The sequence below is a fragment of the Myodes glareolus genome, chromosome 14 (assembly GCF_982192425.1).
Source record: "Myodes glareolus chromosome 14, mMyoGla1.1, whole genome shotgun sequence".
In the NCBI taxonomy this organism is placed as follows: domain Eukaryota; kingdom Metazoa; phylum Chordata; class Mammalia; order Rodentia; family Cricetidae; genus Myodes; species Myodes glareolus.
Genome location: NC_142039.1, coordinates 54,129,044 through 54,142,021, shown reverse-complemented (window position 1 = coordinate 54,142,021; position 12,978 = coordinate 54,129,044). Strand labels below are relative to the sequence as shown.

The following is a 12,978-nucleotide window of genomic DNA, read 5'->3' as shown; positions in this document are numbered from 1 at the left end:
AGCATGAATGGAAACTAAAGACTATGTTAAAAACAATAAACTAGTACCACGTTTGTATAGATATACACACATACATGCATATATACGTGTACATGTATATATACACACATATACACATACATAAACACACACATATGAACATACATACATGTGTAGGTTATTTTGTTGTCTGCTTGACACAGTTAGCATCACTTGGAAAGAAGGAATGTCAATGGAGGAACTGCTTCCATTAGATTCGCCTCTAGGCAAGTCTTTGGGACATTTTCTTTATTAATTATTGACTGAGAAGGACCCTGCCACTGTAGGTGGTGTCACCCCAGGGCAAGTAATCCTGTTTGCATAAAATAGAAGAATAAACTGCAAAATGCTAGCTAGTAAGTAACACATCTTCAAGGCCTCTGTTTCAATTCCACTGTCCAGGTTCCTGCTTGAGTCTGTACCCTGACTTTCTCTCACACTGGACCATGATCACAATGAGTAAGGCAAACGAACCCTTTCCTCCTGTGGTAGTTTGAATCTAACTGGCCCTCATAATCTCACAGGGAGTGGCACTATTAGGAGGTGTGTGACTTTGTTGCAGTGGGTATGGCCTTGTTGGAGGAAGTGTGCCACTGTGGGGACAGACTTCGAGGTTTCCTATGCTTAGGATACTGGTAGCCCCAGTGTCTCAGTCAACTTCCTGTTACCTGCAAGATGTAGGATTCTCCAGCACCATGTCTGCCTGCATGGTGCCATGCTCACTGCCATGATGATAATGGACTGAACCTCTGAAATTGTAAGTGAGCGACCCCAATGAAACATTTTCTTTTATAAGAGTTATGGGGTTATGGTGTCTCTTCACAGCAATAGAAACCCAAAGACACCTCCCAAGTTACTTTTAATCATGTTATTTTATCACAGCAATAGAAAGCAAATGGACACACACTCAATCACATGCACAAATAGCTGCATGATTGTCATGATAAGAAATACCTAGAAGAGAGCAGGAAGGAGAAGTGAGGGATGTCGTCTTACCTAAGGGTTCTGTTGTTGTGATGAAACACCATCACCAAAAAGCAAGTCAGGAAGGGAAGGGTTTATTTGGCTTACACTTCCACGTAGTACTTTTCATCATTGGAGGAAGTCAGGACCGAAACTCAAGCAGGGCAGGAACCTGGAGGCAGCAGCTGATGTAGAGGCCATAAAGGGTGCTGCTTACCGGGATTAAAGGCTTGAACCATCACTGCCTGGCTTGTTCAATTGATTTTTAAGCAACAGCTTAACTAAGTGTGCTTGTTTTTGAAATGCACATTTAAGCCATCTGGCTCCCGCTCTCACAGCCACTGCAATACACTGAGCTCCATAGAGACAGTGCTGGGGCCAGCGAGAGCCAGATGGGCACTTGGGTGACTCTGTGCCTCATGGAGGAAAATCAACTACACATGGGCAAAGAAGATCAAAAGAAGCCGAGAGGCAAAATGTCCTCGTATGCATTCTGTGTGCAAACTTGCCAGGAGGAACATAAGAAGAAGCACCCAAATGCTTCTGTCATCTTCTCAACTTCTCAGAGTTCTCGAAGAAGTGCTTACTTAGAAAGGTGGAAGACCATGTCTGTTAAAGAAAAGGGGAGATTTGAAGATATGACAAAGGCTGACATGGCTCGTTATGAAAGAGAAATGGAAACCTACACCCCCCACCCATGCAAAGGATATGCCAAAAAGAAATTCAAAGACTCCAGTGCACCCTAGAGGCCTCCTTCAGCCTTCTTGTTCTGTTCGGAGTATCTCCCCAAATCAAAGGAGAACACCCTGGCTTATCCACAGGTGATGTTGCAAAGGAACTGAGAGAGATGTGGAGCAACACCACCGCAGATGACAAGCAGTCCTACCAAAAGATGGCTGCCAAGCTGAAGAAGACATATGAAAAGGATGTTGCTGCTTACGGAGCTAAAGGAAACCCTGGTGCAGTGAAAAAGGGGGTAGTCAAGGCTGAAAAGAGCAAGAAAAAGAAGCAAGAGGATGAGGAGGATGAAGAGGATGAGGAAGAGAGGAAGACGAGGAAGACAGACAAGGAAGAAGAAGATGGTGATGAATAAGTTGGTTCAAGCAAAGTTTTTTCTTGTCTATGAAGCATTTAACCCTCCTGTATACCACTCACTTCTTTTAAAGAAAAAAATTGAGGCGTAAGGCTGTATAAGATTTATTTTTAAACTGTACAGTGTCTTTTTTGTATCGTTAACACACAACCAAATGTGTCTTTTTTAAAAATATTTTTTCATTTATTTAACTTTATTTTATGTGCATCTTGGCATCAGATCTCCTGGAACTGGAGTTACAGACAGGTGTGAACTGCCATATGGGTGCTGGGAATTGAACCCAGGTCCTCTGGAAGAGCAGCCAATGCTCTCAACCACTGGGCCATCTCTCCAGTCCCCCCTTTTTTTGTCTTTAATGTGTAGCCCAGGCTGGCCTTGAACTCGTGATCCTTCTGCTTCTGACTCCTTCAGCAAATACTATCGGTGTGTGCCACCACAACCAGCTGAATGTGTCTTGAGATAGCCGGGTTCTGGTAGTATTTTCCAATATCTACTAACCTTGCCTGGTACAGTCTGGCATGGAAATTTAAAGTAGTTTTTTTTGGGGGGGGGGGTGCATGGCACAAATTAGTTATATATGGGGACAGTAGATTTTTTGTTTGTTTGATTGTTTGTTTTTGGTTTTTCAAGACAGGGTTTCTCTGTAGCTTTGGAGTCTATTCTGGAACTAGCTCTTGTAGGCCAGGCTGGCCTTGAACTCACAGAGATCCACCTGCCTCTGCCTCCCAAGCGCTGGGACTAAAGGTGTGTGCCACCGCCACCCAGCGTTTGTTTTGTTTTCATCTACAATTGTCTCTGATGCAGCTTATACAAAGATAATTGTTGTTCTGTTAACTGAATACCACTCTGTAAATGCAAAAAAAAAAAAAAATTGGCCAGGTGGTGGTGGCACACGCCTTTAATCCGAGCACGCAGGAGGGAGGCAGAGGCAGGTGGATCTCTGTGAGTTTGAGGCCAACCTAGACTACAAGAGCTAGTTCCAGGATAGGTTTCAAAGCTACAGAAAAACTCAGCCTTGAAAAAAATTGCAGCTGTTTTGTTGATGTTCTGAATGCTTCTAAGTAAATACAATTTTTTTTATTAAAAAAGAGAAATTCATGTTTTATTTTTGTAGATCAAGGACAGAAAGGGTCATATCATGTTTTAACAAGTAACATCCCTGACTTAAATGAAACAAATGTAATATAACATAGGAACCTCACAGGTGATGAGATATACCCAATTCATCCTTCTGATACACACACACACACACACACACACACACACACACACATACTGGGAGGCTGCTCATTCATTTCCCGGCTACCCAGACCCAAAATAATCACACAAAAACTATATTGATTAAAACACTGAGCCAGATGGTGGTGTCACACGCCTTTAATCCCAGCACTTGGGAGGCAGAGGTGGGTGGATCTCTGTAAGTTTGAGGCCAGTCTGGACTACAAGAGCTAGTTCCAGGACAGGCTCCAAAGCTACAGAGAAACCCTGTCTCGGAAAAAAAAAAAAAAAGCAACACATATACAGAAGGACATTCCATATCACACACATTTACAAATGTAATATAAATAGTATATCTTGAATCTCCAAAGTATCCCTCTTACACTTGGACTTTTCTTGAAAAAACAAACAAACAAACAAACAAAACTGAATGACACATAGTACAGGGAACTCAGAGGCAACAATTAGGCTTCATTCTTTTATTTCAATTTCATGTTTATGGGTATTTTTGTCTGCGTGTATGTCTGTGTACCACATGAATGAATGTAGATGCCTGCAGAGGTCAGAGAGGGCATTGGGTCTTCTGCATATGGAGTCACAGGTGGTTGGGATGAACTTCATTCTTTCTACCCGGATCCTGGCATGAACCAAAGCTCAGGTCTAGAAGGTTCTCTTTAGCTCACCTTGAACCCTTGATTTCTCCTCAGGGCTGTGCAGAAGCAGACTGCATTGAGACACAGAGGGCTAGAGCTGGAGGAAACACATCAAGTCAAAACCAAGACACTATGTATGATTTTTCTAAGCTTACTCTTTCTTCTGAGTGTCAAAGTAAAATATGTACCAAAAGTTTATTTTTCACTTTGGTAACATTATAAAAAAAAATCACCTTCTTGAGGTACATGAGTGGTGGTCGTATTAGAGGTTGAACCCAGGGCTTCGTGTGTATGTTCTACAATGATGTTACAGTTCCTTTTCCCCACCTCTGTGTTGGCCATTTTTAGGTATATAAGTATTGTATTAAGTACAGCATTGTTATGCAACTGTCAGTGCAACCATCACCACCCATCCCCAGAGCTCTTCCATTTCCTGACCTGGAACTCAAGCCATTCCCTGAAAGCTCCGAGATTCCCTTCCCTGCTTCCTTTTCCAGTCCGAGTCTGTCCTTGCTCTTGCTGGTGGCCCCGCCTCCCTGCCGTGCTAAGGGTACTAGCTAGGACAAGACTGAGTCATGGATGCCCCTTGTGGCCTCCGTCCACCCCTGCCAGCCTACACACACAAGCCTCTTCTTTCCTGTTGTCAATTTTCTTGTTTCTTGTTTCTATTTATTTATTAGTCATTCAGGGACAGTTATTTACAGCAGTTATTGCCTATTTTGTAAACACTTTTAGGGATAGGTACATATTGTGGTGTTTGACCCTGAAAAATAAGCGTTTATTAATACTCCGTAATACTCCATATAAAAAAAGCAACTTTAACAATCTACGTTTCCCTCCTTGCGGCTCAGGCTAACCAGCCATCTGTGTTAAGCATTTTCAGGCTGATCCCACAGGCAACAAGGAAAGGGTTTCTTATGTTACTTGTGAGTGGTATGTGGCAGAAAGCTGAAGGGAAGTCAATCGGTTAAGGGTTTTAGTAATTGTTTTTGCCATTTTCAGATGCATAGGACCCCTGTGGACACACTGGCTGTGCTTGGGAAGGGGGTGGGGAATGGAAAAAAAAAAATCTGCCTTCTGGATGTGCGTTCAACCCGGTAAAACCAGGCCCTCCAGACAACCCTCTGGGAACTGTGGCTGCCGGAAAACCATCAGTCCAGACAAGCCAATCCAGAGTCTCCTAAATACCTGCAATTGTCCTGTCCACAGCCCTTCTGTGCTTTGTGGGAATGCGTGATGAGAGTCGAGGAAATTACAGGCTGCCCAGCCACCAGGCCTCCCGAAAAGATTATGGGGTGACTTGCCGATGATCTTCAGGTAGGTCAGGGGTTCTGAGGGAAGGTTAGAGTCAAAGCCTGTTGTTAGCGTTGAAAGGCTGAGTTTGGAGTCTCAGAGCGATACAGGTACTGTCGAGAGGGTGCCAGGCAGAGAAGAATCTGTCTGCACTCCTGTCCTGGTTCCCACACAGCCAGAGGGTGAGCGTCAGCTGGCGCTCTAGGAGCCTGACCATGGCACAGGCACAGTGACCGGGCACCCTTGTGTCTTTCAGAGAGGGATGGTGCAGCTAAGCAGCTGCCATCACTAACTTAGACTTCCTGATGGTTGTCATCAGAAGGGAGGCCCCCACCAGACGCTCCAGCGTCTTCTGTGACTGAGCTGCTCTCTGAGGCCAGAGATGAGTCAGGCTTTTAGCGCCTGCCATTCTCCAGTGAATTTATTTTTTTATTTTTTTAAATTATTTTTATTTTTAATCCCCTTTGGCTGCTTCCTGGACCTTCAGAGATTCTGCTGTTACCGCTCTTTACATGGGTCAGTCACAGAAAGCATACAAGAGAAGCTTGGGAGGGTCACGATGAAATGGCCTTTGCACACCATTAAGGGACAAATCCTGCCCCACCCCTCTCCTCATTCAGACGCCGAAGTCATAATCCCTGGGTACCTGGGAGTGTGACTTTATTTGGAAATAGTGTCACTGAAGATGCAGTTAAAATGAGTTCACGTTATATTAGTGCGGGCCTATAATCCAATATGACTTGTTATAAAAAGGGGAACATGGATGTGCACATGCTTGTGCTCAAAACACATACACACATACACACACACACAGACACACACATAGACACACACACACAGACACACACACACAGACACACCCACACACCTGTAGTGGGATGTCTTGTGAGGATGAGGATGGAGCAATGATGATTTAATAATATTTGAGAGCGAAGATTGCTACCAAACCACCAGAGAGTGGGAGAGAGGTATGGAACAGTCTCCTCAAGGCTCTCAGAAAGGAAGTGTTAAGCTGGAAGCTGGGCCTAGAGAGATAGCTCAGCAGTAACTGCTGCTTTTGTTTCCTGTCAGGCCTTCTTTGGTTCTAGCACCCACATGGCGGCCCACAACCATCTACAGCCCCAGTTCCAAGAGATACCATACTCTCATCTGACCTCCACAGGAACCAGACACACATGTGGTTTACGTGTGTGTATGTGTCCGTGTGTGTGTATGTGTCCGTGTGTGTGTATGTGTGTGTAGGCAGGCAAAGCACTCTTAAATCCAAAAGAGGGGGAGGGAGGATGCAGCAGCAGCAGCAGCAGTTAGCCATTGCTCTGAGGCTATCTCCACACTTACAGTTCCCAGGTAAAAAGCTACAACACAGCTTGCTGCCATTTTCCTCATAAGCAGCTGAGCTTCAGCAAATCACAAGTAGCTATACTTTAGCCAATCACAAGCATCTAGCTGACCACACCACTCCCCAGTAAAGCAAATGCCTGCTTTGTAGCCAACCAGGCGATTTCTCTAGTTTGCCTTTGTGACTTATAATAGCTGCATCCTTGCTTCTCTCCACTTTCTCCATTCGGAACGTTGCTAGAGTTGTGAAATGTTCTTTGCTCTAAACCTCATTTAATTTAATCTGTTTGGAGTTTTGCCTGAAGCAACCCCTGCCAACCCTCAGCTTTAAAGCTGAAAGATAGTGGTGGTGCATGTCTTTAATCCCAGCCCTTGGGAGGCAGAGGCAGGAGGATCTCTGTGAATTTGTGGCCAGCCTGGTCTACAGAGGGAATTCCAGGACAGTTAGGGCTACACAGAGAAACTCTGCCTCAGAAAGAAAAACCAAACCAAAACAAACAAAAAACAAACAAACAAACAAAAAAGTTCCATGGAGAAACAACTAAACCAGGGCACAGCAAATCTCTCTGGCTGAAGCCTCCTAGGTTGAATGTGTGTCAGTCAGCGCAAATCAGTATTTTCTCTTCCCAGCAGAGTGCTTCTAATGCTTGCTCACTGAGTTTGTCTCTTCAGCTATTTCCTTTCTCTCACCAAAATGTTTAATGGTCTCAGTTCTTAAAATCTTTTTTCATTAAATTAATTAATTAATTAATTCTTGAGACAGAGTCTTTATGTATCTCTGGCTGTCCTGGAACTCACTATGCTGACCAGGCTGCACTTGAACTCATAGAGATCCTCCTGCCTCTTTGGTGCCGGGATTAAAAGTGTGTGTACCGCCACACCCGACTCAGACACTTTTAAATACTAAATAGAGCTCGATTACAGATAAAAGTTAAGAGAAAATAGTTTCCCCCTTTAGTTTTTAGACTTTTAATTTTAGTTGCTGTTGTTTTTACATTAGAAAAAGATCCAAACTCTTTCCAAAACTGTATATTTGACATATGTTCTCAGGCACTCTGTTGGCACCTGCTGTTTCGGCTCAGAACCTAAGGTCATTCATTCACTCCTCAACCCTGGCCCAGAGTTTATAAAGGACTGTGAGACTTGTGTTCTCCAGTCTAACATTTCCCACACCTCCTACCCTGTCTGAGAGCTGCCAGAGCCGGGCTTGCTGGCTCTGTGGAGCAATGCTGGGGGGTCCTGCTTCTCACTGTGGGTCTTTTTGAGGTGTACTTGGTAGCTGTTTGTGGTTTATGCCTTTACTGTGTGACTGAAACTCTGTAAAACAAACAAAACCATGAATAGGAGCAGACCAGTGTGTTCAGTTTGGGGTACACTTATTAAATCTGTCAAAGGTTTCTGTGGAAGGTCATGGAGTCTAGGGCTGAACAAGGCAAATTCTTTCTGGTAAGGTCGAGGTAGTATAAAAGACATTAGGTTCTGCCACACTTTCAGTTTCTGTTACAGCTATGGGAGAACAAAAGTAACTACAGATAATATATAAACAAACAGAAAGGCCATATGTAATAAGAATTTTCTTTGGATGGCCAGTTCACAAATAATGACACTGAGACTTCTTATTAATTTTGAAAGCATGGCCTTAAGCATAGACCTGTCCTGTTAAGACTGGCTCTCAACTTAAATTGACCCATTTATATTAATCTACATTTTGCCTTGTGGCTTTTTATCTTTTATTTTTCATTCTGTATGTCTGACTCCCTCTGTGTCTTGTTGGTATTTCCCTCAAGCACCCAGAATCATCCTGAGTTCCTCTCTTCTTCCACCAAGTTCTCCCATCTCTCCTACCTTGCTATTGGCCATTCAGCTTCTTATTTCACCAATCACAGCAACACATCTTCACACAGTGTTCAAATAGCCCACAACAGCTTAGTCCAATAAAACTTTATTGTTAGATACTTTGAAGTTAAAAAAAGACAAGAAAATTATTTATTCTTAGATATTTCTTTTTTTAAAATGAAAATATTGTTGTTGTTTTTTTTTTTTCCTCACAGGCAGTAGAAAAAAAATCAAAGTGGCAGACAACATTTAGCTCACAAACTTTAGTTTGTCAAATACTGGTCTGGTGAATAGACCCTGAACTTTGGGGTCAGAAAAACTAGGATTTCAAGTGTGTTTGTCAGTTACTGGCTGTGTGACCTTGGGTGGGTTACACAATCGTCTCTCCAGAACTTGAAGAGTTGGTGTGCACACTGAAGATAACTTGTGTAAAGTTTCCGGCTCCCAGAGAACACTCAGCAACTGGGAGTTCCTTTGTGATTTCTCTCACTGAGAATTCATTGCCTGAGCACAAAGTCCATCCTAAGACTTGTAGGGCAAAAGAAGCTGAGAAGTGGATGTGTTCGGGGTTCAGCACATGAAGCATGCTCTTTGCCTTGACTACATACACACATGTGTGCAGAGTGTTTATGCTTACATATGAGTCTCATGGGTCTCCACGATGATAGGGAGAGAAGACCACTCACTACGTCCAAAGACAAGGGCTTCTGGATTTTAGGTTGTATGGGAAATGAATCTAGGTTAGCAAGCAGTTCCTCCGACTCTTATTATTTTATAGCACATTAGAATATCAGTTTGTTGGACCAGGAAGTTTAAACAAAACATTTTAAATGTGTTTATTATATGTTTTACAAAAGGGAGATCCCAGTACTCAAACAACCGGCTGTCTCCATGGGCCCTGCCACAGAAGGACATTACAAGGAGTGTGGGTGGGTGGTGGAGCTTGTTGAAGCCCTGGATCAGGAATCCTTCCAGACCTCAGAACTCATCCACTTTCCTGTATAGACAGATCCTGGGCTTGGGCATTTCAATACATTATGGAATTTTTTTGAGTGGGTCTTAAAATTATATTTTGCTCTGGCTCTTTATGTAGATCAAGCTGGCCTTGAACTCACAGAGATCTATCTGCCTCTGCTTCCCAAGTGCTGAGATCAAAGGCATATGCCACTATGCCCAACCAAACATTAAGGAATTTAAGGTGGTTCACACATTGTTTTAGTCCATTTTCTGTTGCTATAACAAAGTATCTTAGACTAGATACTTTATAAAAAACAGAAAAATTTCTTAAAATTTCTGGAGGCTATAAAGTCTTTGTTTTAGGTACCAGCACTTGGTAAGGACTGGTCTGTTCTCCAAGTTTACTGTGGATGCCATGAGCTATGGGCATATGCTATGTCTAAATTCAAGGAGCAAAAGAGGGAAAGCAAGAATGCTAGCCCTTTTTAAAAATAACGGTGTAAATGTATGTATTTATGAGTATGGAGCCCTCATGACCTGAACACATCTTAGTTTTTTCCCCCGCCCCCTTTCTCTTTCTCTCTCTCTCTTTTGGTTTTTTGAGGCAGGCTTTCTCTGTAGCTTTGGATCCTGTCCTGGAACTAGCTCTTGTAGACCAGGCTGGCCTTGAACTCACAGAGATCCACCTGCTTTTGCCTCCCAAGTGCTGGGATTAAAGGCATGCGCCACTACAGCCCAGCAGTTTGTCCAATCTCTTAACCCTGATACATCAGAGATTAAATTCCTGACACATCAGTTTTGGAATGCACATTCAGATCATCATGGATATATTCTGTTAGCTGGATCTATCTTTTTTTTAATTTTTAAAAATTTGTGTGTGTGCTGACATGTGCTCATGTACAGGCATGCAGAGACATGTGTGTGGAGGTCAGAGGACAACTTTCTGCAGTCAGTTCTTTCCTTTCATGTTTACTTGGGTTCTGGGATCAAACTCAGTCCCTGGGCTTGCAGAGTAAGCCCCTTTACTCACCGAGTCATCTCACCTGCTTGCAAGACAAGAAAAGTCTGAAGACACCAGGGGCCAGTCTCTGTCGTCAGATACTAGACCAGGGATATGAGATTATTGGTCCAGAACACAATAGGCTTATGTGAGGTGGAAAGATGAGATTCAAGTACAGGAAAGCTTAAATAAAGTGCGAGTGAGAGGGAACTTACCGTGTATTGTGTCTTTGTTACATCTGGCAAATCCTTTAGGTAAGGGTGTGAGGACTACCAGTGTCTCACATTGTGCTGCCTAGCATGAGCCCACAGGTAGACCAGTAGTCTCTCTTTGCCTTGATATCTACGCCTGTATAACAGAGCCGTGTTTGACCATGGCTCCAATCAGCATGGCGGTGTCATTTCCAATATTTCTTTAGTAGTATGTTCTCTGAGAAGGCAAGATCAGAGTAGTTAAGACGGTTCCTGACAGCACACAGCAATGGGAAGGACTGGGATGTAGGTCACCAGCCTCTTGCTCTAGCACCAAGTCAACCTACTTTCAAAACTTCTGAATCTCACACTTCTCCATCTTGTTTCTTCTTTATTGAGTTTTGGAAGTATGGTATATATGTTTTTTGAGTTTTATGAGAGATCAGTAATAGCTTAAAGAAAACTATTTGTTTACTAGCACTTGGTAAGCCTTCATCAGACGTTCAGCAGTAGGCAGTCTGTCTCTAAAATGTGCTGTGTTTGTTTGAGTTCAGGGAAGATCTTGTGCATGCCAGGGAAGACACTCAGGATGTGGGCAATGTCTGCGGAGAAGTTTTCAATCTGCTCTTGGTTTTACACACAGGGATCTGAGGCATTGAACTGACTTACGTCTAACTCTACAGGTTTCTAATCAGGTACTGAGGTCATTTGTTGTCGTAGTTGTATTTGTTTTGTTTTTATGTATCCCATGTTGACCTCCAACTTGTGATCCTCCTGCCTCAGGCTTCCATGTACTAGTATTATAGTGTGTACCACCAAGTTCAGAAGTGTCAAGTTCTTGAGTCTCGTCAGCTCTTGTTTCCTTATCTGTAATGTGGGGAAGAGAATATGTATATCACAGTGAGCTTCTAAGAATGCAAGTACAAGGCTTGCAAAACAGAGGTAGCAAGCAAGAGCAAGGCCCGGGGACACATATAATCCCATTACTTTGGAGGCAGGGGCAAGAGGATCTCTAGTTGGAGGCCAGCCTGGGCAACATAGAAATGCCCCCATTTTCAGTTGGCAGCAATGAAAGTGAAGAGGAAGAGGAGAGGGAAAAGGAGGGGTAATAGTGACACCCAGTTAATAACCCCATTGGGTACAGATGACTAGTTTATAGTGTGGACAGAGGGGCTCCAAATTTTCCTGCTGGTCTTCTATCATGTACTCACAGTTCTGTGTGCTGACATTGCCTTCCTTTCGGGTCCAGGCAGCCTAAAGAGTGGAAGACCAGTTAGAAGTAGAGGGAGACACAGAGCTCAGTAAACATCAAACTGGGTTTTACACGTGAAGTGGCAAGCATAGTTTCTTCTCACTTTTCATTGGCCAAGGCAAGCCATGTGACCAAGGCTGTTATGATCAGGGAGAGAAAACAGAATTCTCTTCTCGTCAAAGGTAACAAATGTTTTAAACCACAGCCTGCAGGAAGGAAAGGAAGTATGACCAGCAAGAGTCTGGAGCCCAGAGTGAATACTAGCCCTGAGTAGGCTTTGAGACCTGATTCTTTTCAGAATAATTGATTTTTCTGGGGATTTTCTCAGAAATGGTTGCCATTGTCACTCGTTTGACAGGTTTATTTAAAAACCAAAGATGACAATATCTGCACTGCTGGCAATTGTCAAATACAGGGAATTCTGGGAAGCCAGACTTCTGCTTGTTGTCTTCAAAGGTTCCAGAGGTAAACAATGTTCAAAGCAAACAGCTCCTTTTTGGTTAGCCAACCTAGGGCTTAAAAATGAATCTGGAGAAAACAGTAGCATTCTGGAGATGTTAATTTAAGTGAGGACATCCCCTCTCCCCCTTACACAGACACCTGTCCATCTTTTGCATCATCCAGGGTCCTTTAGTTAACAGAGAACATAACTTTTCTAGAAAAGAAAACTAACAGCTAAAACCGAACAGAACAAACATCCCTTCCAGCAACTATCCAGTGATGACACGGAGGTAGCTCGGAGAACTTCCTGGAGAGCTTTGCACTCAGAAACAATGAGTGACTTATAGCCTTTGTATCACCAGACTGTTCTAACAGAGACCTGCTGCCAGCAAGGCCTGGGGCACCACTGCCAGCTCACCTGCCAAGTCACTCTTGAAGTCTCCCGTCCTTGCGATCCTGGGGGACTTCCTCCTAGTTTTTAATTTTACTTGGACAGCCTCTCCCTGATTCAAATCTCAGGCACTCACCACCTCAAGTGAGGGACCACAGTCGGCATTCTATTTGTGACAGAATCTGCTATCGTGGTACCTTGTGACCCAGTCAGCGTCCCTGTTAAAGGTCTCTTGTCAGGAGCCACATGACACCTAGTTGTATTTAATTTTCTACCTTAGTGCTGAGGATTGAACCCAGGTCCTTGATCATGTATGCAGTCTATCACTGATCTC

At 43.5% G+C, this 12,978-nt stretch overlaps 1 pseudogene; it reads left to right on the top strand.

The window, feature by feature from the left end:
- Positions 1-1,421: 1,421 nt before the first annotated feature.
- LOC125398007 (high mobility group protein B1 pseudogene) lies at positions 1,422-2,074 on the top strand (annotated as a pseudogene).
- The last annotated feature ends 10,904 nt before the right edge of the window (positions 2,075-12,978 follow it).